The following is a 13,081-nucleotide window of genomic DNA, read 5'->3' on the forward strand; positions in this document are numbered from 1 at the left end:
GCATGAGAAGACAGCTATCCTTGTTCAAGATAAAAGAGTGCATTCACCCTGACTCCAGCAGATTGGAAGATGCCCACCCACACTGGAGAAGGCAGATCTTCTTCATCCAGGCTACCGATTCAAATGCTAATCTCTTCCAGAAACACCCTGACAGATATCCAGAAGTGTTTGACAGCTGTCTGGGCATCTCTTAGCCCCATCAGGTTGACAGGTAAAATGAATTCATGTGTGTGAATTAACTAGATGGGGGAGTCCTTTCATGAGGTGCACATATATTTAATCACTATGATATATACTTTAAATACCTTACAGTTTCCTATGTCAATTATACCTCAGTAAAGCTGAAAAACATTTGAAAGAAGTAAATCTCAGTTTATCTATGTATTCATGTATACAACATGTTCAGGATATGTTATATGCCAGACAGCAGCTAGGCAGCAAGGATGCTTGAAGAAGTTGACTGACAAGCTCCTTGTCTGTCAGATTCACCAGGACCTTGCTCCTTCATTCCCCTCCTCTTACCTTTCCTTCCTGTTTTTCCTCCTTTCTTTCATTTATTCATAATCAATATTTATTCACTTCCTAGAATGTGCCAGGCACTCAGAGTATAGCTATGAGCAAGATGCATATAATTCCTACTCTAATTTTATTTATGGTTGAGTGAGGGAGCCAAATAAGCAATTGTATAAATAAATTTTATTGTAATTTTAATTCCTATTCAGAGACTCCAAATAATTTCTGACTACTTTTTTTTTCTTAAATAATTCTTTCTGGGGTCATCTAGATTGAGTGACCAACTCTTAGCTTACTTAGGGTTGTGAGCTCAAGGCCTTATAGACAATTTAGAAAATATAGGAATATATCAAGAAAACATAATCTAAGATCACCCCAAATAACTGCTGTTAACATTTTGTTATATTTTCTTCCCCTTTTTTGTTTCTGTTTGTGTGTGCATGTGCATGCATCTGGGGCCATATTGTATATTGTTTTGCTATTTCCTTTAAATGATCACTAAGGGAACTTTCCAGAACGCTGGGTGAGATGCGGAGGAGCGGCAGCGGCCCAAGCTGCGCCCAGCAACGCGCTCCTTTCCGCTTCCCCACACCGGCTTCAGCCTTCTCACCGGCTGTAGAAAATGGTGAAAGAAACCACTTACTACGATGTTTTGGGGGTCAAACCTAATGCCACCCAGGAGGAATTGAAAAAGGTTTACAGAAAACTGGCCTTGAAGTACCACCCTGATAAAAATCCAAATGAAGGAGAGAAGTTTAAACAGATTTCTCAAGCTTATGAAGTGCTCTCTGATGCAAAGAAAAGGGAATTATATGACAAAGGAGGAGAACAGGCAATTAAAGAAGGTGGAGCTGGTGGTGGTTTTGGCTCCCCCATGGACCTCTTTGATATGTGTTTTGGAGGAGGAGGCAGGATACAGAGAGAACGGAGAGGTAAAAATGTTGTACATCAGCTCTCAGTAACCTTAGAAGATTTATATAATGGCACAATAAGAAAACTAGCTCTGCAAAAGAATGTGATTTGCGATAAATGTGAAGGCCGAGGTGGTAAGAAAGGAGCAGTCGAATGTCCCAATTGCCGAGGTACTAGAATGCAAATAAGAATTCATCAGATAGGACCTGGAATGGTTCAGCAAATTCAATCTGTGTGCATGGAGTGCCAGGGCCATGGGGAACGGATCAGTCCTAAGATAGATGTAAAAGCTGCAATGGAAGGAAGATAGTTCGAGAGAAGAAGATTTTAGAAGTGCATATTGACAAAGGCATGAAAGATGGCCAGAAGATAACATTCCATGGTGAGGGAGACCAAGAACCAGGACTGGAATCAGGAGATATTATCATTGTTTTAGATCAGAAGGACCATGCTGTTTTTACTCGAGGAGGAGAAGATCTTTTCATATGTATGGATATACAGCTGGTTGAAGCCCTGTGTGGCTTTCAAAAGCCAATATCTACTCTTGACATCATCACCTCTCATCCAGGTCAGATTGTCAAGCATGGGGATATCAAGTGTGTGCTAAATGAAGGCATGCCAATTTATCGTAGACCATATGAGAAGGGTCACCTAATCATCGAATTTAAGGTAAACTTCCCCGAGAACGGCTCTCTCTCCTGATAAACTTTCTTTGCTGGAAAAACTCCTACCTGAGAGGAAAGAAGTAGAAGAGGCTGATGAAATGGACCAGGTAGAACTGGTGGACTTTGATCCCAATCAGGAGAGACGGCGCCAGTACAATGGGGAAGCATATGAGGATGATGAACATCATCCTAGGGGTGGTGGTCAGTGAATGGGGCCTCTTAATGGGGCCGGTGAATAACACTGCTGCTGGCATTTTATATGTAGTAGTGGATGAGTGAAGGACTATAATCATGGCTCACTACTTGCTATCATTTTTGTTTTAATATTCAACTATAGTAGTGTTTTAAAAGTTAAATGAAGAATAAACTCAAATATAAAAGCTCAAAAAATAAATAAATGATCACTAAATAGTGAGAATTTTTCATACTATTAAATAGTCTTTAAAAACATATTTTAGGTTTGCTGAATGACTTTTTAGTTATGTACCATAAATTATTTAACTATTCTCTATTTGGTCACATTCCAGTTATATCCTGTTGATTTTTGTTGTGTATTTTGGTTTTTTGTTTTGTTTTGTTTTACCTGATGTGATGATGAAAGTGTAAATTTTTGTCACATTTCTGATTATTAAATAATCTAGGATTGGAATTAGTGACTAAAAGGATGTAGATATTGTGGGCACTTTCAATTAGATGGAACCAGTGGGTGGCCAGTTGTGGCAATGGGATAGCAGCTGACTTCTAGCAGACTTTGCAAGGATGCATGGAAGGAGGACTGACAGGTAGTGAAATTTGAAATGACAGCTACAGACCTGGAGATCACTGATTATCATCGGCACTTATGCTAGTCTGGAAAGCATGTGCATAATTTGATGGGAATAGTTGCAAAGGGGAAAGTAGGAAATTGGGAATGTGAATGGTTCAATAGATGCTTTTAAAACACTCTCAGGAAAATACTCAGATCCTGTTGGGATTGGTGTTCCAGGAAACTTAAAAAATACAGATTTTTTAGACCCTCTCTCTTGAGATTCTGATTCTAGAGGTTGGGCTCGGAAATCTACATTTTTACAAGTGTCCTTGGTAATTCATACCATCAGGCAAGTTTGTGAAACAGTGCACTAGAACAGCAGGATTCTTCATAATAACATGCATCCTTGCTGCAAATCATTACTTTTACGAAATGAAAAGTTAATAGACATATGTACAAGCACACCCCCTACAATAATAGGCTTTTCAGTGCTCTACTGTCTCTTCATCATCTTATTAATCAAAATCTGAAACTTTTTTAGTATGCAAATACTTTGTCTAAGAAAGCAAGCACACGGTGACTCTTTGGGCACTGTACACGTTAGAGGCAGAGTCACTATAATATGCGACTTTCCTGTAGAACTCACACTTTCCTGGTTGCTAAAAATATTTATGGCATGTAATCTTAGAGTTGTTGAAAGACAGCTCTCTTCTAAGGCACAGTGATGTATAGCTGCTTCACACCCCAAATTAAATAGGTATTTCCCTAGAAGAACTTGGTTACTACACACTTGTGGGAGAACAGGAAATTGATTCTGTCTTTTAATAGGTTTTAATTATTCCTTTTCATGATTAGTAAAATTATACAAAACACATACTTACATAAATGCTGAAGAATATGAGTCAGCAGAAAAAAACCTCCCATAATACTATTTTCTATAGGCAGTTACAAATATTTTGTCTTATGTTTACTTTCTTTTATGTATGTTTTTATTATTGAGATCCTATTTAATAAACTATTTTGTAAATATTTTCAAAGTAAGATTATATCCTGAGTATTTTCATTTATCAAGAACTTCATAAAAAATAATTTTAACAGCTGAATAATAAGTTTGCTGTACTTAGATGCAAGATGCCATACTTAGATGTGAGTACCTCACAAAATCAGAAATACAAAACATGGAGAAATGTATTGCCAACGCATTAAGTGTTTCAGCTAAATATATTTAGTTGAGCTTTATGTCATGTGTACATTTTCCCATTGCCTTTGTAAAATGTGTTTATTAATTCAAATAATATAAATGGCTGGATGTAAACAGAGAAGACAATATGAGCCAGGAGCCAGTGTGTGCAGTGGGTGACACTGAGGATGATTGGCGCTAACACTCAGAAGACACTACTGAAATTGCCTTTGCTTGGTTCTGTACTGACAGCCCAGTTACCAAAGCTAATGGACAGTGTCTGCTTTTTACATTATTTTGGCTTTTGCAGCATTTGGAACTGCTATGACTTTCAGCTTTCTGACACATCTCTTTTGCCTTCCTCAATATTATTTTTTTGTCTGTCTTCCTTGAACTCTTTCTCTTAATTACTATTTTGCCTTGTCATTAAAATGTTGGTGTTCCTGTGCATTCTTTATTTGACCCTCTTTTTTTTTTCCCCCCATTCTGAGCAATCTCCCTGGATTCCTTCTTGTTCTCATGTCTTTAGTGGCCTCCTAGAGATGATGTCCTCAACTTACATATTATACTCTTCTCTCTGCCTTGGTACTCGCAGATAGAACCTGCAATTCATTGTGCTTGTTCAAATCCATGCTCCTCTCTGTGATCTTAACCAGCCTTCTTGCCTCAGACTCCTTGGGTCACACACACTCTACTTCTGCAGATTGTAGGACACGTGTTGCTGTGCCTGCCTCCTTTGGGGTGTGGAGTGCACTGGTAGTGAATGATTGGTGGTTGATCAAAGGACTGACCAGGGGTGATGAAAATTCCTCCCTCACCAATTGCTAATTCTCATTTTCTGCCCCAGGACTGGGTGATGGTGCTCTGAAATATGTAGTCCAACTTTCTTTTTCTCCAGAGTATACTTTTCTTTCTTCCTTTGCAACACCGTCTGTTTTTAGGTTTATTTAGAAATTCTTTCTAGTCCTTCCTAGCTGCTAACATATTAAATAACATTAAGAAAATTAAAGAATTAAATAAATAACATTTGATTATTTTATGACTTATCTAATTATTATACTAGTTTATTAAATTTAAATACTAAAATATAATTATAAAAATTGATCCACTAAAGGAGGAGCATCTCATTGTTTCTAACACCCTAGGGTGTCAACACCAGCAGACAGGAGACTTCTAATACTTACAGTTGCAATCCCTAAAAGAAAACATAAGTAATGTGTCAAGTGTATATAGAACTGTGGTGCTGAGGGAAGCTGTAGTTTAGAAGTTCTTTGAAGACCTTCAAAGGGGTATACCCACTGCAATGTGAAAGAAATCTTTTATTTTCTTGATTTGCTTCCTCTAGCTGTCTTTGACCAACTCTTATAATAAAGCGAGGTAGAATGAATGAAGGGAATGTCAACCATTCCTTGTTATGTTTTTTTTTTTCCTGTTACTTTTGGAAAATAATAATGATTTTGTACAAGGTGGTTTTCAAATTATGTGACTGCTAATTATAAGAAAAGCCACGGTACTGAAATATGTGTAGTGCTAATTACTCATCCCTTTCTCTCCTGCTGTAATTCACAGTGTATCTCTAGGATGTCAGTTGCTGATTTGGAACTTCTGCCTCTGCTTTTTCTCAGCAATTAGGTTTTGTCTTCAACTAATGGAATTGAGCGATACTGGGCTAATGATGTGGAGAACTTCTCCTCCACTTTGCTGCCTTAAACGTTGACATGAAACCTTAAAAAAGTCTCCTGGAGTGCCTGTGTGGTTCAGTTGGTTAAGCATTCAACTCATGATTTTGGTTTAGGTCATGATCTCAGGCTTCTCAGATTGAGCCCCAAATCAGGCTCCAGTTCTTTCACCATCTCTGCCATTCTTTCATATCTTCTGCCCTAAGCTAAACTTTTATATGAAGCACTTTTTTTTTTTACTTCTAAACTTGATGTAGAGTTAATAATTTATTCATATTCATTTCTTCTTCCTGTTTCACTCCTGTGTAGGCTTTTCTGTTGTTATTGTTCCTCTGGCATTTCTATGTGCTAATGATCCTTGAATGTTATTTTGCTGATCATTAATGTGTGGAAGAGAAAGAAAAACTGTTAAGAGAATCTTCCCAATTCATGTCTCTGGAGAGATGGAGTGGACACACTTGCTTCTATTCCTCCTTCAAAGGACAGCTGAAATCCCTGAATGTTCTATATGAAAACCACAAGAAGACTCTGAATGGCGTGGAGAAGGAGGTGGACCGCCTGGGGACCTTGAGACTCAATGAGTGACACAGTGGTGGATTCCCTGAGATTAATGTTTTCCTCATATTTATTAGCTTGGGGGCCAGAGAAGCCAAAGTGCACATATATAAATAAAAGCTTCCAAGAAACCCTACCCTTTCTAGCCAAAAGACCATAAAAAGAGAACAGCCTGTCAAGACAAAAAACTTTTAGACAATAGCCACCTCACTGCAGTAAACACCACAGAAAACTCTGTGGGAAAACCCACAGACCCCACAAGCAAAGACCCAGTGGGGAGCCTAGACTTCCAGTTTTGCCAGGCTGTCATGAGGTTCTCCATCCCCCACCCTTGACTGTAGTGGTGAAAAAGAAGCTGAGTGTGTAGCCAAGACTTAGATCCCTCTGGGTAGTAATGAGTTCCCTCCCTGGTTCCAGAGGAGATCCCTCCCTGGTTCCAGAGGGGATCAGTCCAGGGGAGCCTGGACTTCTCAGACCTGGTGCTACCAAGGTACCCTTCTCTTCTCACTGAGTAATGTCTACTAGACTCTCACTTCCACCATTGGTAATAAGAAACCCCTCCCCGACAGTGTCATTGGAGGCAAGATCTGGAACAATGGCAGACCTCTCTCCACCTCCCCAGAGATGTATCAATGGAAACCTAGTCTGGGGCCTGAGTCCCCACCCCAACCCAGCACTAATGAGCCTTCTACCCACACCTGGTAGTAATGAGGGGAAGGGTTACCCTTCCTCCACCAAAGCAGTTCAAAAGAGACTGGCTAAGAGAAGATTTAGGTAACATCCAGATTTCATAGCATGCTATTCAAAATGCCCATGTTTTGGGCAGCCCCGGTGGCACAGCGGTTTAGCGCTGCCTGCAGCCCAGGGCATGATCCTAGAGACCCTGAATCGAGTCCCAAGTCAGGCTCTCTGCATGGAGCCTGCTTCTCCCTCTGCCTGTGTCTCTGCCTCTCTCTCTCTCTCTCTCTCTGTCTCTATGAATAAATAAATAAAAATCTTTTTTAAAAATGCCCATGTTTTAATTGAAAAATCATTCACCACAACAAAAACCAGGAATGTCTCAACTTGGATGACAGAAGATAATCAACAGACACCAACATGACACAGGTTTTAGAAATATTTGACCAGCATTTTAAAGCAACCGTCATAAAAATGTTTCAATGAGCAATTTCAAGCATGCTGGAAATAAAGAGGGAGAGGGGATATTGTCACATGAAAGAAATGGAAAGTCTCAGCAAAGAAATAGATAAAGCAGTACAAAACAAACATTTTAGAACTTAAAAATACACAACTTAAAACACCTTTAAGTGGACATACTTAACAGCAGAAAGGAGAGGACAAAGAAAAGAATCCATGAATTTTAAGATAGAAATAGAAATTAGTTAATTTGAACAACATAGAAAATAAGACTGAATCAAAAATACAAAACTAGAGCCTCAGAGACTTCTGGGACTGTGGCAAAAAGAATCTAATGTTTGGGGGATCCCTGGATGGCTCAGCAGTTGAGCATCTGCCTTTGGCCCAGGGCATAGTCCTGGAGTCCTGGGATCAAGTCCCACATCAGGCTTCCTGCATGGAGCCTGATTCTCTCTCTGCTGGTGTGTCTGCCTCTCTCTCTCTCTCTCTCTGTGTCTCTCATGAATAAATAAATAAAATCTTTTTTAAAAAAGAATCTAATGTTTGTGTCATCCGAATCACAGAAGGAAAGAAAGAGGAGTGGGGATAAAAAAGTATTTAAATAAACAATGGTTGAAAAATGTCAAATTTGACTCAACATGCAAACCTACAATTTAAGAATCTGAGTGAATTACAAGTACCATAAATCTAAAGAAATGCACACCAAGAAACATAATAGTTAAACTTCTGAAACTAAAGACAAAGGTTTGAAAGCAGCCAAACAGAATAACACCTTACCTATAGGGGAAAAAAAAATTCTAATGACACCAGATTTCTTGTTAAAAACTATGGAGAGCATAAGAAGGTAGCAGAACATTTTTCAAGTACTAGAAGAAAAGACCTGTCAACCACTAATTCTGTATCTGGTAAAACTATTGGGAATGAAGGAAAAATTAAGCCACTTTTAGATGAAAAATCAGAGTATTGTTATGGTAATTACCCTTAAAGAATAGTTAAAGGAAGCACTCTAAAAAACAGAAATGGTAAAGGGAAAAAAAGGTGGAGGGAATCTTAGAATATCAGGAAGAAAAAACAGAACAAAATGGATGAATAAGATAGACTTACTTTTTCCATATGAATGTTCTTTTTTCTTTTGAGTATAGTTGACACACAATGTTACATTATTTTCAGATGTACAGTATAGTAATTCAACAAGTTTATACAATTCAACATGTTCACCACAAGTGTAGCTACCATCTGTCCTTGTACATAACTATTACAATATCATTGGCTATATATTCTCCATGTTGTGCCTTATTCATTCCATAACTGGAAGCCTTTCAACCATTTTTCCCACCCTCTACCCTTTCTCCTCTGGCAACCATCACTTTGTTCTCTGTATTAACAGGGCTGATTCTGACTTTTGTTCATTTTTTAAAGATTTCTCATGGTATTTGTCTTTCTCAGCTTCATTTATCTTCCTTAGCATATACCCTCCAGGTCCATCCATGTTATCTCAGTTGGCAAGATTTCATCCTTTTTTATGCCTGTGTAATATTCCACTGTGTGTGTATGTGTGTGCACACACACATGCACACGTGTGTGTAGCACCTTCCTTATCCATTTGTTTATCAATGGACACTTAAGGTTGCTTCCATATCTTGGCTATTGTAAATAATGCTGCAATAAACATATGAGTACATATTTTTTTCCAAATTAGTGTTTTAAATCTTCTTTGGGTGAATACCCATAGTGGAATTATTAGATCATATGGTATTTCTATTTTTAATTTTTTGAAGAATCTCCATACTGATTTTCAGAGTGGCTGTATCAATTTGCATTCCCATCAACACCATATGAGTGTTCCTTTTTCTACACATCTTGGCCAGCACCTGTTGTTTCTTGTCTTTTTTATGTTAGCCATCTAACAGATAAAAGGTGATATCTCACCGTGGTTTTAATTTGCATTTCCCTGATGATTAGTGATATTGAGCATCTTTTTATGTGTCTGTGGCCATCTGTGTGTTTTCCTTGGATAAGTGTCTATTAGGTCCTCTGCTCATTTTTTAAAAGTATCTTTTGCTTTTTGGTGTTGTGTAAGTCCTTAATATATATAGTTGGATTTAAACCCCAGAGTGGATTTATCATTTGCAAATATCCCATTTAGTAAATTGCCTTTTGCTTTGTTGCTGATTTCCTTTGCTGTACAAAAGCCGTTTATTTTGATTTAGTTCCAATAGTTTATTTTTGCTTTTGTTTTCCTTTCCTTAGAAGACGTATTTGGAAAAATGTTGCTATGGCTCATATCAGAGAAATTACTGTCTGTGTTCTCTCCTAGGATTTTTCTTTTTTTTTTTTTGGTTTCAGGTCTCACATATAGTTCTTTAATTGACATTGAGTTTATTTTTGTGTAAAGTGTTGAAAAGTGGCACAGTTTCATTTTTATATGTAACTGTCCAGTTTTTCCATCCCCATTTATTGAAGAGACTGTCTTTCCCCCATTGTATATTCTTACCTCCTTTTCATAGATTAATTGACCATGTAGTCATGAATTTATTTCTGGGTACTCTGTTCTGTTCCACTGATTTATGTTTCTATTTTTGTGCTAGAACCATACTGTTTTGATTATTATAGCTTTGTAGTATATCTTGAAATCTGGGATTATGATACCTCCAGATTTTTTGTTCTTTCTCAAGATTGCTTTGGCTATTCAAGGTCTTTTGTGGTTCCTTACAAACTTTAGTATTTTTTGTTTTGGTTTTGTAAAAAAATGCTTTTGGTATTTTGATTGGGATTACAATTGAATCTGTTGATTGCTTTGGATAATATGAACATTTTAAGAGTATTAATTCTTCCACTCCATGAACATGCAATATCTTTTCATTTGTTTGTGTCATTTTCTGTTTCTTTCATCATTTTTTATAGTTTTCAAAGTACAGGTCTTTTACCTCATTGTTTAGAAGTTTATTCCTGGGTCTTTTATTCTTTTTGGTGCAATTGTAAATGCTATTTTCTTAATTACTCTTCTTTTTTTTTTTTTTTTTAGTTTCTTTAAAATTCAAAATAGCCAACCTATAGTACATACTTTGTTTCCAGTAATTCATCAACTGCATATAATACCCAGTGCTCATCACATCACCTGCCCTCCTTAATTAACGCCCATCACCCCCTTTCTGCCTTCCCTCCACTAACCCTGTTTGTTTCCTATAGTTAAGAGTCTCGTATGGTTTTTCTTCTTCTCTGATGACTTCCTATTAAGTTTTTCCTCTCTTTCTTATGACCCTCTGGGCTGCTTTCTATATTTTACATATGAGAGAAACCATATAAGTATCTTTCTCTGATTGACTTATTTCGCTCAGTATAATACACTCCAGTTCCAACCATGTCACTGTAAATGGGAAGTATTTATCCTTTCTGATGGCTGAGTAATATTCTATTGTATGTATATACCACATCTTTATTTCTCTTTCTGCTACTTTGTTATTAACATATAGAAATGCTCCTGATTTCTGGATATTAATTTTGTGTCCTGCTACTTTACTGAACTCCTTTTACTTTTAGTTTTTTTGTGGAGTTTTTAGGAGTTTCTATGTATAACATCATGTCATCTTCATATAGTGACATTTTAACTTCTTCTTTACCAACATAGATGCATGCCCCTTTTTCCTTTTCTTGTGTAATTGCTCTGGCTAGGACTTCCAGTACTGTGATGACTAAGAGTGGACTTCCTTGTCTTATTCCTGATCTTAGAGGAAAAGCTGTCATGTTTGTTTTCTTGTTTTGTTTTGTTTTGTTTTGTTTTGTTTTTACCATGGGGTATATGCTAGCAGTGGGTTTTCCACATATGGCCTTTATTATGTTGAGATATGTTCTCTCTAACTCTACTTTGTTGAGTTTTCTTTCATGAGTGAATGTTGAATTTTGTCAAATACTTTTCTGCATTTATTGAGATAATTATATGATTTTTATCCTTCAATTTGTTGATGTGGTGTATCACATTGATTTACAAATATTGGACCATCCTTGCATCCCTAGAATAAATCCCACATGATCACGGTGAATCATCTTTTTAATGTTTTGTATGTAGTTTGCTAATACCTTGTTGAGGTTTTCTTCATCTGTGTTCATCAGAGATATTGGCCAGTAGGTTTCTATTTTGTGGTGTTTTTGTCAAGTTTTGGTATCAAGGTAATTCTGGCCTCATAGAATATTATTTGGAAGCTTTCCTTCCTCTCACATTTTTTTTTGAATAGTTTAAGGATAATTGTGAATTTTCTAAATTATGTTTGATGGTTGAAGCAAAAAGTACAACACTGCAAAATGCTTATAGGGAATGTAGAGGAAATATTTATGACGATCTTATACATGGGGTAGGATAAGGAATCTAAAGCAAGGTAAGCTTTCTGTATTTCACTCAAACTGGTAAAATGTTGACACTAGCACACCATGGTAAGTTATGTGAATAAAATGTAATACTTAGAACAACCACTAAAACACTATGCAAAGAAATACACTCAAAAACCCCAGATACATCAAAAATAGAATTTCAAAAATATTCAAGTAACATTCAAGGGGGCCAAAAAAGAAATCAGAGAAATTTTTTAAAGAAAACATAGAGAAAATAAGCAACAGACAAAAAATAAATGATAGACCTAAACCCCAAAATATCCATAATTGCAGTAAGTATAAATGGTAAAGATATACCAGTGAAAAGACAGAGATTTGTGGGTAATTTTTAAAAAATCATGACCCAACTATGTGGTGTCTACAATAAACTAAATTCAAAATAATTGTTTTAGGTACATTGAAAGTAAAAGTACTTTAAAAAGCCATGAAAATATAAATCAAAAGAAATCAGGACTGGCTGGATTAATATTAGCTAAAATAGAGTTTAGAGCAAAGAAGGTATATAATGAAAAAGGGCCTGTCTAGCAGGAAGACATGGCAATTCCAAATATGTGTAACAATTGAGTTGCAAAATATGTAAAACAACCCTAATGGAAGTGAAAGGAGAAATCAGAGTCCACACTTATATTTGGAGACTTAAACAGCCCTCTCTCAATATTGGATAGAACAACTAGTAAGGAAATCAGTAAGGATTTGAGTAACTCAGCCACACTATCAACCAACAGAATCTAATTGATATTTATAGGACACTTCATTCAGCAACATCTAAGTATACGTTCTTTTCAGTTCTCATTAAAGATATACCAAAATAGTCATTGTCTTGCATCAAAAAGAAACCTTAACGTGTTTAAAATAATTGAAATAAAAAAAAATAAAATAAAATAATTGAAATCATAGAGTGTGTTCTCTCACCACAACTGAATCAAATTAGACATTAATAACAGAAAGGTAGCAAGAAAATATCCAGACACTTGGAAACAACACATTTCAGAATGTGTTGGGTCAAAGACACAAAATAAATACTTTAAAGGAAAATTAAAACACAACATATTATAACTAATGGGACACACCTAAAGCAGATGAAGAGGGAAACTTATGGTGCTAAACTCTTATATCAGAAAGGAATAAAAGTTTAGAATCCATCAAAGCTCCAACATTAAGATGCTAGAAAAACAAGAGCAAAGTAAACCCAATACAAGCAGAAAGAAGGAAAAGAACAAAGATGAACAAGGAGAAAGAGAAAATCAATGTAAAAAAAAAAAAAAAGCTAGGTAAAAAAAAAATCAAAATAGGCAAACTTCTAATT

At 36.4% G+C, this 13,081-nt stretch overlaps 1 protein-coding gene and 1 pseudogene across 14 annotated transcripts in view; both read left to right on the plus strand.

Annotated features, from left to right (window-relative positions):
• Positions 1-2,500, plus strand: part of LOC144319471 (dnaJ homolog subfamily A member 1 pseudogene) — a 51,360-nt pseudogene extending 48,860 nt beyond the window's left edge. The window contains exons 2-3 of the transcript XR_013385276.1: positions 141-211; positions 1,017-2,500. The product of XR_013385276.1 is annotated as a dnaJ homolog subfamily A member 1 pseudogene (transcript). The remainder of the gene's footprint in view (positions 1-140; positions 212-1,016) is intronic.
• SDK1 (sidekick cell adhesion molecule 1) overlaps positions 1-13,081 on the plus strand; it is an 894,112-nt gene that overhangs the window by 426,210 nt on the left and 454,821 nt on the right. The window lies entirely within an intron of this gene.

The sequence above is a fragment of the Canis aureus genome, chromosome 8 (genome assembly GCF_053574225.1).
Source record: "Canis aureus isolate CA01 chromosome 8, VMU_Caureus_v.1.0, whole genome shotgun sequence".
Taxonomy (NCBI): domain Eukaryota; kingdom Metazoa; phylum Chordata; class Mammalia; order Carnivora; family Canidae; genus Canis; species Canis aureus.